The 16783-nt window shown below is 36.8% G+C and overlaps 1 pseudogene; it reads right to left on the bottom strand.

The window, feature by feature from the left end:
- Positions 1-653: 653 nt before the first annotated feature.
- On the bottom strand, positions 654-1200 carry LOC110219115 (large ribosomal subunit protein uL24 pseudogene; annotated as a pseudogene).
- Between the last annotated feature and the right edge of the window lie 15583 nt (positions 1201-16783).

The following is a 16783-nucleotide window of genomic DNA, read 5'->3' as shown; positions in this document are numbered from 1 at the left end:
ATATAATTGAACTTGGATTACAGGAAAATCTGAATTTAAATCCTACCTCAAAAACTCACTAAATGTATAGATGCAGGCATGGATGCAGATTAACCTCTATGTTTCCTCATCTAGTAGACTCTATTACCTCCAAGATCCCATACAATGATACATTTATTATCTTATGATCTTGCATTTAATGAGTTTAAAATCTAATTGGAAAGGGGTGAGGGGGGAAGAATAAAATAGGGACAGAAATCTTTTATAGATACTAAATAGAAGTCCAAATAATTCTAAATAAAGTGTTATGAAAAAAAAACATTCCTAATAAAATGCTATGGAAAGTCTAGAAAGGAAAGATCACCTGTTGTTTGGAGGGAGAAGGTACAGTGGTGATCCTTCATGAACAATACAGCACCTGAGTTAGGGAAATATTTCAAATGGCAGAAGGAGGGAGTCCATTCTAGGCAATGAGGGATGACACAGACACACAGAAAGGAGAGGAAAGGATGAGAATGGAGAGATGGTAGCAGAACAGTGGGACAGGATTATAGAATACTTAAATGAGGTTACTGTAAGGTATAGAAGGGAAGGTAGATTAGACAAAGACTGGAGAGCTTTAAGTGTTATTTTTTTAATTTTAATTTTTAATTACAACTGTATAACAGACCATTTTATTCTTGCATCTTTTCAGTGGTTTCTTCTTTACATTAGCCCTTCTCCTTTCCAACTTGTCAGGATTTGGCTTTATGCTCCAGAATCTTTTTGCGATCTTTATCCAGTTTTAGTCTGGTATAACCACCTTACTAGGGTGAATGCCCACATGGACAGTGGTGCCATTAGCTTTTTCACGCTGCACACGCTCAATGCAGATGAGACGCATTTCTTTCTGTAAACCTGGACTGCCTTGCCAATTTACTGACCTTTGTAGTGTCCACGAACCACCTGGACCTCGTCGTCCTTCCGGATGGGCATCGGGCGGACGCTGCACTTCTGCCTCAGTTCCTTGGAGGGCGGGGACGACATGATCTTGCGCCGGATGTGCGAAGGCGCACTGAAGTGTCTCTTGCGGGTCTCGCTTCGGTGCGAGGTCACTAATAGATTGAACTTCATTTTGGCGAGCGGGACCACCCAAAAAGAGACACGTGTGCCGCCCGGTACCGGAAATCCAGCCTCCACTACAGCCGGCTGCGCGGAGGAGAAAGAAGGTCCGAGGTCCCCGACATCCGGCGGCCCCGGGGCGAGCGTCGCCACCTCGTGGCCCCCTGGAGCTACTGCGTAAGTGTTGTTGTTTTTGTGTGTGTGTGTTTCTACTTTATTTAGTAGAGACAAGCATGGAGTAACAGATAGAGGATGGGCCTCAGAGTGAGGAAGACTTGGGTTTAATTCAAGCCTCACCTTGCTGTGTGACATCAGGCAAGTCACTTAATCCATCACTGCTCTCTAGACAAATCTCTGAGACTTTATAGAGCGAGTTCTGATCTTCATTGGTAAAGGGAGTCTTCCCATCTGAAACGTCCATATAACAATGAAATTCCAGGTCTACTCCCTATCACTACTTTATTGGGGAAGGAGCCACAGAAAGCTTTTGAACGAAAAGGTGACACAAGCTGGCAGTGATGAAAGATGAGCTGGAGGAAGAGATATTATAATAGCCTAAGGAGAGAGGAGACAATGGCCGGAATTAGCATTATGGGGGTGTGATTGGAGACCGAGCTAACACCAGGGAAATGACGGAACTAGAATCAACAACTTGACTGAGTGAAGATCAGGGAGACGAAAGAAGTATACCTTGTCTTCAATTCAGATGTTATCTGCCCTAGATTATCAGTGCCATCTTTCTGCCGTTGGTCCTAACTCCTCTATTATTTGCCCCATGTTTTCCTTCCTTCTGTTAATGCTCATATTTCATCTCTTTCCCTTGGTGAGGAAGTTGGCTTGATTACCTCATTGATTTTTCCTCCCAATGATCACTGAAGCAAGCAGGCAAGCCTGGCATAGGCTCCAGGCGTCATACTAGGCACTGTGCAAAAGAAAGATCAGAAGTGAAAAGAATGCTACGTACATGTAAAGGATTTATTCTAAATCATTAGCCATATGACTTTGAAAAAGCTATACAACACAAAAAAGAAAGAGTATTATATAACTTGCATAAGGATTTTGGGAGACTAGAAGGAAAGATGCCATTGAGATCTCTTGCTAAGGCAACTAATTGGCCTAATGAAGACAGCACTAGATCTGGAGTCAGGAAGAGCTGAGTTCAAATGTGACCTCAGACATGTACTAAATGTGTGATCTTGGGTACATGTGTCTGCCTCAGTTTCCTTAATTGTAAAATGGGGATAATAACAACACCTATGTTGCAGGATTGTTGTGAGGATCAAATGAGATAATATTTATAAAAAGTGTGTAGCATGTTGTCTAGAATATAGTAGGTGTTAGGTAAATGCTTAGTCCCTTCCCTCCCTATTTTATAGTCCACCCTTCCTTCCTTCCTTCCTTCCTTTCTTCCTTCCTTCCTTTTTTCTCCCTTTCTTCTTATACTCCTTTCTCTATCCTTCCCTCTCTTTTCCTTTCTTCTTTCCTTCCTTCCTTTCCCTCATTCCCTCATTCCTTCTTTCCTTCTTTATCTCAGATCCTAGAATTTTCAAATAATGGCATACCTTTAAGAAATACATCTACAGTTCAGAAATGATACTTACTTTTTCTCACACTATTTCCTTTGTCTATATTGATAACAGTGACGATATACTAAGGTCAAAATCAAGAATGTGCTATTTTCGTCTGTAAATTGATTCATTAACGTGTTTTAATAGAAGGCAAGTTGAATAATTTGCTTCAAAAGTTGTATGGTTAGTTGCAAAGGTATTTTTACTTTTCAGAAATTTGTTTCTGAATAGTCTCTGATAAAATATTTTCATCTTGATATACATCATTGTATTATATGTGGTAAACTCTCCCATTTTTATTATCATAATCAGGCAGAGTAGATTATAAAACCATTTACAGAAAATATGCATTCTCCCTTGTTTGTTTTTTCCTCCTCTAGCCTGAAACTCAAGCAGAGTATTATTTAAATAAAAGCAATTTATTACTTCTTTCAACTCAAGGAAGGTATAAAAAGAAAATTAGCTGACTTAACAGCAATTAGTCTCTTGCTGATGATATTGGTTGGTTCTCAGAAAGGCCCCAGTTATGTTTAGCTTATCAGGGGCCTTAGCAAGTATAAAAACTGAAGACACAGGAAAAAAAAAAAGTACAAAAAAAGTCTCATGCCATTTGAGCACCAGGGGCATACAAATGCTTTTTTAGCCTTTTCCTCTATAAATATATTATTTATTAGGTAAGAAATACAGCATTGGGGCACCATTTTTATTAAGCCTGGTGAGACCATTTAAGCATCTTATTCCATAGCTTAATTGAAATAATTTCCTTTCCTTCTGCTAAATATGAGGCTACACAGAAGCTTGAGGTTCAGGTTCAGTGGGCCTCCAAGTTTTCCAGCCCCCACTGGTTCTGTGGAGCCTTTGTATGAGTAAAAAGGTCAATTTTTTTTCAGCATGTTGAATGATAGGGAAGGGAAGAGGTTCTGAACAACAGGAAATCTGGACAATTTCTCCTCTGAAAGAAGATGCTACAGAATGTTCTCATTGTTTGGTTTTTAACTGATGTGAATTTCCAGAAAATTAGACACACTAATATTCTTTTTTTTCCACTTAATAGTATTTTTTCCCAATTACATGTAAAGATAGTTTACAACATTCACTTTTAAAAGATTTTGAGTTCCATATTTTTCTCCCTTGCCTGCCCCTTCCCTAAGACAGAAAGCAATCTGATATAAGTTATACATGTACAATCATATTAAACACATTTCCACATTAGTCATGTTGTGAAAGAAGAATCAGAACAAAAGAGAAAAACACAGGAAAGAAAAACAACAACAACAACAAAGTGAAAAATAATAACCTTGATCTGCATTCAGACTCCATAGTTCTTTCCCTGGATGTGCATGACATTTTCCATTACAAGTCTTTTGGAATTGTCATGGATCTTGCATTGCTAAGAAGAGCTAAGCTATCAAAGTTAGTCATCCAACAATGTTGCTATTACCATATACAATATTCTCCTATTTCTGCTCACTTCACTTGGCATCAGTCTATAGAAGTCTTTCCAGGTTGTTCTGAAATCTGCCTGTTCATCATTTCTTATAGCACAATAGTATTTCATTACATTCATATAGCACAACTTGTTCAGCCATTCCACAATTGGTGGGCATCACCTCAATTTGCCATTCTTGGACACAAAAAGAGCTGCTATAAATATTTTTGTACATGTACCATAGTTGTGTCATTAAAGAATAGGATTCTGATTATTTTTCCAAATATGTTTTACATAGTACTAAAATTAATTATTCTTTAAATATTTGGTAGAATTCATTTGTAAATCCTTAGGCCATGGAGATTTTTCTGTTTTGGAGTTCATGGATGGCTTGTTCAATTTCTTTTTTTCTAAAATGGAGTATTTAAGTATTTTATTTCCTTTTCTGATAATCTGAGCAATTTATATTTTTTAAAAATATTCATCCATTTCATTTAGATTATCAGATTTATTGGCATACATTTGGGTAAAATAGCTCCTAATTATTGCTTTAATTTACTTTCCATTGGTGGTGAATTCACCCTTTTCATTTTTGATACTGTTAATTTGATTTTCTTCTTTCTTTTGTTTTAATCAAATTAACCAAAGATTTATCTATTTTATTGTTTTTCCCCCATAAAACCAGCTCTTAGTTTTATTTATAAGTGCAAAAATTTTCTCTTTTTTTTCTTTTTTTTCAGCTAGGTGATGGGGTTAAGTGACTTGCCTAGGGTCACACAGCTAGTAAGTGTCAGACGCTGAATTTGAACTCAGGTCCTCCTGACTCCAGGTACAGTGCTCTATCCACTGTGCCACCTACCTGCCCCCAAAAGTAATCTCTCTTTTGATTTTCAGAATTTCTAATTTGATATTTAATTAGAGATTTTTAATTTGTTCTTTTTCTAACTTTTTTAGTTGTATGCCCAATTTCTTGATCTGTTCTTCCTCAGTTTTATTCATGTAAGCATTTACAGATATAAAATTTCCCATAAGTATAGTTTTGGCTGCACCTCCTAAATTTTGTTATGTTGTCTTATTTTTGTCATTCTGTTTGACAAAATTGTTGATTGTTTCTAAAATTTGTTATTTGACCCATTCATTCTTTAGGATTAGATTATATAGTTTCCAAGTAATTTTTAATCTATCTTTCTGTAGGCATTTATTACATTTATTTGTTATTGCATCATTGTGTGAAAAGGACACATTCAATATTATTGCCTTTCTGCATTGGATTGTGAGGTTTTTATGCCTTAATACATGGTCAATTTTTTTGTGTAAATGCCATGTGTTTCTGAGAATAAAGGTATATTCCTTTCTATCTCCATTCAGTTTTTCCAGAGGTCTATCATATTTAACTTTTCTAAAATTCTTTTGACACCCTTAATTTTTTTCTTGTTTATTTTGTGCTAAGGTTTATCTAGTTATGTGAGAGGAAGGTTGAAGTCCCACACTAGTATAGGTTTATTGTCTCTTTCTTCCTGTAACTCCCCGAACTTCTCCTCTAAGAATCTGGATGCTATACCACTTGGTACATATATGTTTAGTACTGATAATACTTCATTGTTTTTTTAAAAATTTTTTTAAAATTTTATTAATTTATTTTGATTTATCAACAATCACTTCCATATGCTTTTGAGTTGAAAATTTTTCTCCCCCTTCTTCCCCCCCCACCCTCCCCAAGATGGCACACAATCTGATATAGGCTTTACATTTACAAACCCCATTAAACATATTTTCACATCAGTGAAGTTGTAAGTAAAAATTAAAACCAATAGGAGGAACCATCAGAAAGATGAAACAAAACTCAACAGAAGGTAAAAATAAGTGATAGCGATTCGACTTCCATAGTTCTTTCTTTGGATATGGACACTATTTTCCATCCCTAGGCCACTGGAGATGTCTTAGATCTTCGTAACGTGGCTGTTATTGTGTACAAAGGCCTCTTGGTTCTACTCACTTCACTCAGCATCAGACCATACAAATCTTTCCAGGTTTTTCTGAAGTCAGCCTGTTCATCATTTCTTATAGCACAATAGATTCCATTACATTCATATACCACAACTTGCTCAGCCATTCCCCAATTGATGGGCATCCTCTCAATTTCCAATTCTTTGCCACCACAAAAAGAACTGCTGTGAATATTTTTTGTACATGTGGGTTCTTTTCCCATTTGTTTGATCTCTTTGGGATATAGCCCTAGAAGTGCTATTGCTGGATCAAAGGGTATGCACATTGTTGTAGCCCTTTGGGCATAGTTCCAAATTGTTCTCCAAAATGGTTGGATAGTTTCACAACTCCACCAACAATGTATCAGCATTCCAGTTTTCCTGCATCCTTTCCAACATTTATCATTTTCCTGTTTTGTTATGTTGGCCAATCTGATACGTGTGATGTGGTACCTCAGAGTTGTTTTGATTTGCATTTCTGTAATCAATAACGATTTAGAGCATTTTTTCATATGGCTATAGATGGCTTTAATTTCTTCATCTGAGAATTGTCTGTTCATATCCTTTGACCATTTATCAATTGGGGAATGGCTTGTGTTCTTATAAATTTGTCTTAATTCTCTATATATTTTAGAAATGAGGCCTTTATCAGAGAGACTCGTTGTAAAAATTCTTTCTCAATTTTCTACCTTCCTTCTAATCTTAGTTGCATTGGCTTTGTTTGTGCAAAAACTTTTCAATTTAATGTAATTAAAATTATCCATTTTGCTTTTCATAATGTTCTCTATCTCCTGTTTGGTCATGAATTCTTCAGTTCTCCATAGATCTGATAGGTAAACTATTCCTTGTTCTCCCAGTTTACTTATGGTATCAGCCTTCATATCTAAGTCATGAACCCATTTTGACTTTATTTTGGTATATGGTGTGAGATTTGGGTCTGTGCCTAGTTTCTGCCATACTCTTTTCCAGTTTTCCCGGCAGTTTTTTTTTTCAAAGAGTGGGTTCTTATCCCAGAAGCTGAGGTCTTTGGATTTATCAAATAATAGATTACTATAGTCATTGACTACTGTGTCTTGCATATTTAACCTGTTCCACTGATCCAGCTCCCTATTTCTTAGCCAGTACCAGGCAGTTTTGATGATTGCTGCTTTATAATACAATTTAAGATCTGGAATTGCTAGGCCACCTTCCCCTGCATTTCTTTTCATTAGTTCCTTTGATATTCTGGACCTTTTGTTTTTCCAAATGAATCTTGTTATTATTTTTTTCTAACTCTATAAAATAATTTTTTGGTAGTTTGATTGGTATGACACTGAATAAGTAAATTAGCTTAGGTAGGATTGTCATTTTTATTATACTGGCTCAGCCTACCCATGAGCAACTGATGTTTTTCCAATTATGTAGATCTGATTTTATTTGTGTGAAAAGTGTTTTGTAATTGTGTTGATAGAGTTCCTGGGTTTGTTTTGGTAGGTGGGCTCCTAAATATTTTATAATGTCTACAGTAAGTTTAAATGGGATTTCTCTTTCTTTCTCTTGCTGTTGGGCTTTGTTGGTAATATATAGAAATGCTGATGATTTACGTGGGTTTATTTTATAGCCTGCAACTTTGCTAAAGTTGCTTATTATTGATAATACTTCATTGTTTATGGTATCTTTTAGCAAGATGTAGTTTGCTTCCTTATCTCTTTTAATTAGACCTATTTTCGATTTTGCCTTGTCTGAGGTCAGGATTGCTACCTTGACTTTTTTTTTACTTCAGCTGAAAATTTATATATTCTGCTCCAGTCTTTTCTCTTTACTCTGTGTGTGTATCTCTGCTTCGAAACATATTGCAGGATTTTATGTTTTTTAATTCACTCTGCTATCTATTTCTGTTTTACAGGAGAGTTCATACTATTTACATTTGCAGTTGATTACTAACTGTGTTTTTCCCTCCATCCTATTTTCCCCCCATATATCCTTTTCCTCTCTTTTCACCCTGTTTCCCCCTCACCAGTGATTTGTCTCTGACTGCTGCCTCCCTCAATCTACCCTGCCTTCTATCAACTCCCCTCCTTTTCCTTTCCCCTTTCATCTCCTACTTATGCCCTCCCTTCTATCTATCCCTTCTTCCCTTTTCTTTCCCTGTTCCCCTCCTAGTTTCCTATGGGGTAAGATAAATTTTTATACCAAACTGAGTGTGTATATTATTCTCTCTCTGAGTCAAATTTGATGAAAGTAAAGTTCAAACAATTCTCACTCCCTCCCTTCTTCTCCTCTACTGTAATAGCTCTTTTGTGCCTCTTCATGTGATGTAATTTACCCTATTCTGCATCCCCCTTTCCTTTTCTCTCAGTACAATCCTTTTTTCACCCCTTAATTTTGTATATCATCATACCAAAGTCAACTTATACCCACATTCTCTGTCTATACATACTGCTTCTAACTTCCCTAATAAAGATAAAGTTCTCAGGAGATACAAGTATCATCTTTCTGTGAAGGGATATAAACAATTTAACCTTATTGAATAACACTTTTTTTCTCTCCTGTTTACATTTTCTTTCTTCTCTTGAGACTGGTATTTGAAGATTACATTTTCTTTTCAGCTGTGGCCTTTTCATCTGGAAAGTTTTAAACTCCCATATTTCATTGACTATTCATCTTTTCCCTGGAAAGATTGTGCTAAATTTTGTTGGGTGCTTGATTCTTGTTTATAATGTAAGCTCCTTTGCTTTCTGGAATATCATAGTCCAAGCCCTCTGATCCTTTAATGTAGAAGTTGCTAAGTCATGTGTAATCCTGACTATGACTCCTTGATATATGAATTATTTCTTTTTGGCTGCTTGCAGTATTTTCTCATGGCCCTATAAAATTTGCCTGCAATATTCTTGGGAGTCTTCATTTTGGGCTATTTTTTAGGAGGTGATTGGTGGATTCTTTCAATGATGATTTTACCCTCTTGTTCTAGGATAGCAGGGAAGTTTTCATTGATCATTTCTTTAAAGATGTTATCCAGGCTATTTTTTTCTTCATCATGGCTTTCAGATAGTCTATCAATTCTTAAATTATCGCTCTTTATTCTATTTTCCAGGTCAATGATTTTCCAATGAAATATTTTACATTTTCTTCTATTTTTTTCATTCTCTTGATTTTATTTGACTGATTCTTGATGTCTTATGGAATCATTAGCTTCCATTTCCCTAGGTCTAATTGTTAAGTTATTATTTTCTTTTTTAATTTTGCATACTTTATTTATTTTGATTTATCAACAATCACTTCCATATGCTTTTGAGTTTAAAATTTTTCTCCCCCTTCTTCCCCACCGCCCTCCCCAAAACGGTACACAATCTGATATAGGCTATCCATTACATTCCTATTGAACATATTTTCACATTAGTGAAGTTGTAAGTAAAAATTAAACCAATAGGAGGAACCATCAGAAAGAGGAAACAAAACTCAACAGAAGAGAAAAAAAAAGATAGCAATTCAACTTTCACATTTGTGATTACTATCTGTGTCTTTTTCTCCATCCTTTTTTCCCCGTTTATGCTTTTCTTTCTCCTCTCTCCCTTCTACCCCTCACCAGTACTTTGCTTTTGACCACCACCTCCTTTAGTCTTTCCTCCCTTCTATTTTCCCCCTCCCCCCTCTTCCCCTTTGCCCCACTGCTTCTTCCCTCCCTTCCATCCCCCCTCCCTTTTCTTTCCCCTTTTCCTTCCTACTGCCCATAGGGCAAGTTAGATTTCCATACCTAACTATGTTATTCCCTTCTTGAGCCAAATGTGATGAGAGCAAGGTTCAAACAATGCTCAACCCCCTCCTTTCCTTTCCTGTCCTGTAATAGGATTTTCTGTCTTTTCCTGTAATGTAATTTACCCTTGTCTGCCTCCTCCTTTCTCAGTACATTTTCTAAGATCAGACTAATCCACTTACTTGGATCCATTTAACCCACTTGATTAGATTTTTTTTATCATTACATCAAAGTCAACTAATATCCACCCCCTTTATGTATACTCCTTTAACATGGTATAATAACAATACAGTTCTCAAGAGTTGCAAGTGTCATCTTTCCTTGTAGGGATGTAAACAGTTCACCCTTATTAACAACATTTTGTATCTTTCTGTCCCATTTACCTTTTTATGTCTTTCTTGAATCTAGGACTTGAAGATCAAATTTTTGTTGAGCTCTGGTCTTTTTATAGGAAGGTTTGGAAGTCCCCTATTTTGTTGAATGTCCATCTTCTCCTTGAAAAATGATGCTCATTTTTGCAGGGCAGTTGATCCTTGGCTGCAATCCAAGCTCCTTTGCCTTATGGAATATCATGTTCATGCCCTGCGGTCTTTTAATGTAGAAGCTGCAAGGTCCTGTGTAATCCTGATGTGGTTCCATGATATTTAAATTGTTTCTTTCTGGCTGCTTGCAGCACCTTCTCTTTCATCTGGTAATTTTGGAATTTTGCTATTATATTCCTTGGTGTTGTCAATTTGGGATCTCTTTCAGGTGGTGAGTGGTGTATTCTTTCTATGGTTATTTTACCTTCTGGTTCTAGGACTTCTGGGCAGTTTTCCTTTATGATTTCCTGAAAGATACTGTCCAGGCTCATTTATTCATCATGATTTTCAGGTAGTCTAATGATTTTTAAATTGTCTCTCCTGAATCGATTTTCCAGGTCTGTTGTTTTGCCGATGAGGTATTTTATGTTTTCATCCATTTTTTCATTTTTTTGTTTCTGTTTGACTGATTCTTGCTCTCTCATAGAGTCATTAGTTTCCATTTGTCCAATTCTAGTTTTTAACAGATTGTTTTCTTCTGTTAGTTTTTGTACTTCCTTCTTCAATTGGCCAATTGTATTTTTAAGGGATTTGTTTTCTTCAGTGTACTTTTTTTCCAGTTTGCCAATTGTGTTTTTTAGGGACTTGTTTTCTTCAGTGTACTTTTTTCCAATTGGCCAATTGTATTTTTTAAGGACTCTTCTACCTCTCTCATTAGACTTTTAAAATCCTTCTTGAGCTCTTCTAAGAAGCTTTTTGGGCTTCAGAACAGTTCATATTCCCTTTTGATGTTGCAGATGTGGGTTTGTTGACAAACCCTTCAGAATTTCTGTCTTGGTCTTCATTCTTCTCATAATATGAATCTGTGACACATTTCTTTTTCACTCATGGTTTCTTTATTCCCTGTCCTTTAAAGAGATTGAGTTCTCCTGCTGGGGAGCAGAGGGCACTGACCCAAGCGTCTTGTGTTGGGAGCCTAGGTCTTGGTCACTGGCTTTGTGTGCTGGGGCCTCATATGTTGTCAATTGGAGGCTGTAGGGTTCTGTCAGCTTACCTTGTGTTGGGCTGAAATCATCTAGGACTTCCAGGCAATTCTAGGTTGCCTGCTTTTCCTTTCCTTTAGCTTTCTTCAGCTCCTTTTAGATGGGTGCTACAGGGTGTTTATCTGCCTGGGGCCCCTTGTAGTGCTGCCTCCCTCATTTCTGCTAATGCACTGGGAGATTTCTTTGTGGTAGAGTACCAAGGCACCTGGTGTTTTGCTGAGCTAGTTTCCACCGGTTCCCGCCCTCAATGAGGCACTGGGAGGTCCAGGTGTTGGTGTTTGCCTGCTCTACCACCTGGGCTTCAGGATCTCCTCCCAGTTGACAGTTAGAGGCATTGGGTTGGAATCAGCAAGTCTGGGACTTTAGGAAGACTCTACGTTGTTCTCTTCAGCTCCTTTCAGATGAATGCTATAGGGTGCTTATCTGCCTGGGGCCATTTGTAGTGCTGTTTCCCTTATTTTTGCTGAGGCACTGGGAGACAGGTTTGCTGGGTTGCTGCACTGCTGTTTCCTGTCTTTCTTCTAGTTCAGCTGTTCCAGGGTAATTTGTTTGTTTGTTTTTTTCCTAGGGTGATATTTGCTGGGTTTTCAGAGGTTGATAGGGAATGGTGAGAGAGACTACCTTTTCACTCAGCCACCTTGGCTCCCAGAAGCAGAAGTCCTTCTAAGTTCTTATTTTCTTCAGTTAGCTTTTGTACCTCCTTTTCCATTTAGCACATTCTACTGTTTAAGGAATTATTTTCTTCAGTGGATTATTTTTGTTTTTCATTTGGCCAATTGTATTTTTTAAGGAATTGTTTTATTCAGTCAATTTTTTGCCCTCCCTTTTCCAAGCTGTTGACATTCTCCTGCATACCTCTCCTTTATTTTTCCAATTTTTCTTCAACAACTCTTTAGTTTTTTGGGCTTGAGAACAATTCATATTCCCCTTTTAGGCTTTGGATGTAGGAATTTTGACATTGTCAAAAGTCCTCTTCTGAGTTTGTGTTTTGGTCTTCCCTGTTGCCAGAGTAGCTTTCTATGGTCAGGGCTCTTTTTCATTTTTTGCAAATTTTTAGTCTATTTTGTGACTTTTAAAGTTGAGTTCTGTTCCTGGGCACAGGGGGCACTGTCCCAAGCTTCTTATGCTAGGTGTCAAGGGCCTGGTCACTGGCTTTCTGTGCCTGGGTCTCAGGTGCTGGTGGCTTGCCCACTGTGCTGTGGTGGCCTTGCCTAATTATGCCTGTGGTTCCCTGAGTTCTGGCAATTTGCTTTCTGCACTGGGGCTGGAGGCCTCCTGGCTAGCCTGCTGTTTCGACGGCCTGCTGAGCCAGGACTGAGGGGCCTTGGTTGCTGATCTGTGCTGCGGGAATGACCCTCTTACTGGCTTGCCTGGACACCATCTGCGCTGGGCTGCAATACCTTTTTACCTAAGTGAGACAGACCTTTCCTGAAGTCCTGCTAAGTTATCTTCAGCTGAAAAATTATTTCACTCTGTCTTTCGTAGGTTCTGTCACTCCAGAATCTATTTAGAGGCTTTATTTAATGTTGTTTCTGAGGAAACTAGGGAAAGCTCAGTCAACTCCCTAGCTTTTTTTTGCTATCTTGACTCTACCCATGACACACTAACATTCTAATGTAAATATATGCAATGTACTCCAAAAGCAAATGGATATTTATCCACAAGTTAGTTTATCTGATTAGAGATGGTCTACAACACTATCCTCTTCAATTAGTTATTCTAAATACTGTTTGTTGTTTTGTTTGTTTGTTTGTTTTTTAAAGTGAGGCAATTGGGGTTAAGTGAATTGCCTAGAGTCACACAGCTAGTAAGTATTATGTGTCTGAGGCTGGATTTGAACTCAGGTCCTCCTGATTCTAGGGCTGGAGCTCTATCCACTATGCCACCTAGCTTCCCCATGCTATTTTTTGAAGATTATTGTTCTATATCCTTATAATTCTGCTTGCCACATATCAAAGCATAAAGATTGCGTTTCTGTGTCCTGTGAACAACAAGATGGAGACTTAAACTTTTTTTTCTAATAGCTATTAAATCTTAACACTCCTTTCTTATAGAGGTAAAGCACTTACAGATGTTTTCAAAAGAGAAGAAATAAAAAAAATTCCAATAAGAGCTTTATGAATTAATGGGGGAGGACTCTAATCCTTAACTTATTAACTCAGTATCCCTCCCCCACCAGCTGCCACACTCTAGCGGAACACAGAAACTAATCCAGGCTTGAGTGTTAGCAAGTACTCAAGGAATTCTCACCTGTTGCAGTCTCTTCCCTCACATACCACCTCTACCCTTCCCACAGAATCCTATTGCAACAAGCAGTGGACCTCCACTCTGTATAGCCACCTTCAAAAGCAGGATAAGTTTAGTAGATCAGGAACACGCTTCTTTTATGTATGGGTTAGTCCCCATTTTAGGGAACCACAAAGCAAAAGAAAACCTAGCAACAATGCCTGCTTTGCTCTCACACAAACTTGATATAAGTAACAGACACTGACTTGCCCTAGCCAAAGAACCAAAGAATGGAGGAAATTGAGGCAGGGAGCTAGCAGGTGAGGCTCCAACATGGCCAAAATAAAAAGAATTGACATCTAGCAAGGATGCTTCTATCTTGTCCTGCCAGGCACTACTACTTAAAGCACTGTCTGGTGGGACATTAAAAAGAAGACAAAAGTCATTAAAGAAGAAAATTCAGTTAAAATTTAGAACACAAGCAGATAACAGAGACTATACTGTTAGAAGGGAAGATGAGTACCAAAGCATATAAAATATTACAAAGATCTCTAAATTAGTGTTGCAAATCAAAAAAATAAAACTAATACCTGAAAAAAATACAGAATTTTTTTGATTCCTAAAAGAGTATAGAACTAGTGCAGTATGTTCCAGAATGGTTAAAGAGAGAAGTCAGAATCTTAAGACAAGGAGTTAGAAGGAAAAAAATGAAAAAGTGATCATATATACCAAAGATATAATTAACAAAACAGAAAAAAATAATCTTAGGTGATAAATCTCCCCCTAAAAGTGGACAAGGTGATTAATACAAATATACTGACATAAGAAAAATCTGGAAGAAAATTTATAAAAAAAGTTAATAAATAAATAAATAGTAAATCATAGAAAGAACTTATTAATTATGTGGAAGAAAATGAAAATGATGGAATACTATACCAAAATTTCTGGAATACAGCTAAAGCAGTTCTCAGAGGAAAAATTATATTCCTAAGACATATGTCAATATAGCTGGACAGATTTATGAATTGAAAATGCATTTTTAATTAAAAAGCTAACAACCTTCCAAAAAACACAAAAAAGGAGATACTGAAAATGAGAGGAGCAATAGAGAAATTAGAAACAAAAAAAATAGATTACAGAAATGACAAACAAAATGTAAATTTGGTTCCTTAAGAAAACCAATGAAATTGATAAATTCCTAGCCTACATAATTAAAAAGAAGACAGAAAATCAAATCAACAAAATATCAAATTGACAAACTAAAATCACAACAAAACCACAGAGATAAAAGAATTATTAGAATACACTCTACTCAATTATGTACCAAGACAACTGAGAGCACATAATGAATAGTGTATTATCTTATTAGATTTCACAAAAAAAAACTTTTTTTCTTTTGGCAGTTGGGGTTAAGTGACTTGCCCAGGGTCACACAGCTAGTAAGTGTCAAGTGTTTGGTCTGAGCCAAGATTTGAACTCAGGTCCTCCTGACTCCAGGGCTAGTGCTCTATCCACTGCACCACCAAGCTGCCCCACTCACTTTTTAAAAACATCCTACAAAGTATAATCATAAAGTGACTTTTTAACACAAAAGTAATGATTAAACAAGTTATAGTATGTGAAAATAATGAAATGGTAATGTGCTGTAAGAAAAAAGATTAGTTTAATGAATACAGAAAAGCATGAAAAGACTTACATGAAGTCATGCAGAATTAAGTAAGGAGAGGCAAGAAAAGTGTTCTCACTGCTATTTTAAGTTGTTTTCAGTCATGTCTGACTCTTGGTGACACCATTTGGTGCTTTCTTAGCAAAGCTACTGGAGTAATTTGCCATTTCCTTCTCTAGCTCATTTACAGATGAGTAACTGAGGCAAGTGACTTTCCCAGGGTCCCACAGCTGGTAAGTGTCAGACACTTACCAGCTGTGGGACCCTGGGAAAGTCATTTAACCCTGTTTGACTCAGTTTCCTCATCTGTAAAATGAGCTGGCTAACAACATCATTAGCTTTGCCAAGAAAACACCAAATGGGGCATCATACATGATTGAACAGCAAGAGGTCAGCACCTGGTATGGAACACTGTATATATTGTCAGATATTTTTCCAATGTATTGATTAGTTTCTCTGATTGGTTTTTCTTTTTCTTTCACCTTTTTTCTTTTAAAATTGTTAAATATGACAATTTTGTTAGAGGAGTCAAGGAGAGGCATGTGAATGAGATTTAGATGATATAAAAATAAGCTACCAATAAGAAATATTTTTAATTTCAAAGATTCCCCCACCGCTGCCATGATGTCGCAAAGCTATTAATAGTTTTTTTTTCTGTCTTATATTATTCAAATACAATGCTGAAAAGCACTGGTCTGGTTATGTCACTCTTCAGATCAATAAATTCTGTTGGTTCCTCATGATTTTTTTTTTAAGCCTGTACATACTTATATTGTTCAGGTTGGACATGCAAGGATTACTCATAATCCTGAACCCACTTGTGATCAACATGGAAAATTTGATCTCCTATGTTTCTAATACGTTTTTGTTCACCTGTACTTAGGAGGCATACTTAGGCATCTATATTGATTTCCAAGTAGAAGAGAATCATCAGCCTCAGCCATCCTGATGGCTGGAATTATAGGAATATTCCTTGATTCCCCATGACTTCTAAGATCAAAGACAAATTCCTCTGATTTGGATTTTAAACCCTAAAGACTGATTCCAACCTATTGTGCAGGGTTGTTATACATAATTCCTTTTCATGAACCTTATAGTTCAGCCGAACTGGCTTCTTTCCTTTCCTCATATTCCAGCTTCTACTCCCATGAATTTGCCCAGGTTAGACCACACACCTGGAATGTGGAATGGAAAACATACCCTCCTCATCTTAAACTCTTCAAACCTCAACTCAAGTATAATTTTTTATATTAGGTATTTTCTGATTCGCCTAGTTAGCAATACCTCCTTCTCTTAAAATTACCTTATATTTATTTTTATATATTTTATATGTGTACATATTATATCCCCTAGTAGAATGTAAGCTTTTTGAGGATAGAAATTGTTTCTTTTTATTTTTCCCAGCATCTCATAGACACTTAATAGATATTCATTGATTCATTTGTTAAATATAGAACAGAATCACTATAAAATATATATTTTTTATCATTTTGAATTTACTGCATGCTTAAAAGTATCTGAGCCTCTTCATT

Source organism: Phascolarctos cinereus, unplaced genomic scaffold (genome assembly GCF_003287225.1).
Source record: "Phascolarctos cinereus isolate Bilbo 61053 unplaced genomic scaffold, phaCin_HiC Scaffold_4;HRSCAF=312, whole genome shotgun sequence".
In the NCBI taxonomy this organism is placed as follows: domain Eukaryota; kingdom Metazoa; phylum Chordata; class Mammalia; order Diprotodontia; family Phascolarctidae; genus Phascolarctos; species Phascolarctos cinereus.
This window is presented reverse-complemented; position numbering and strand designations above follow the sequence as displayed.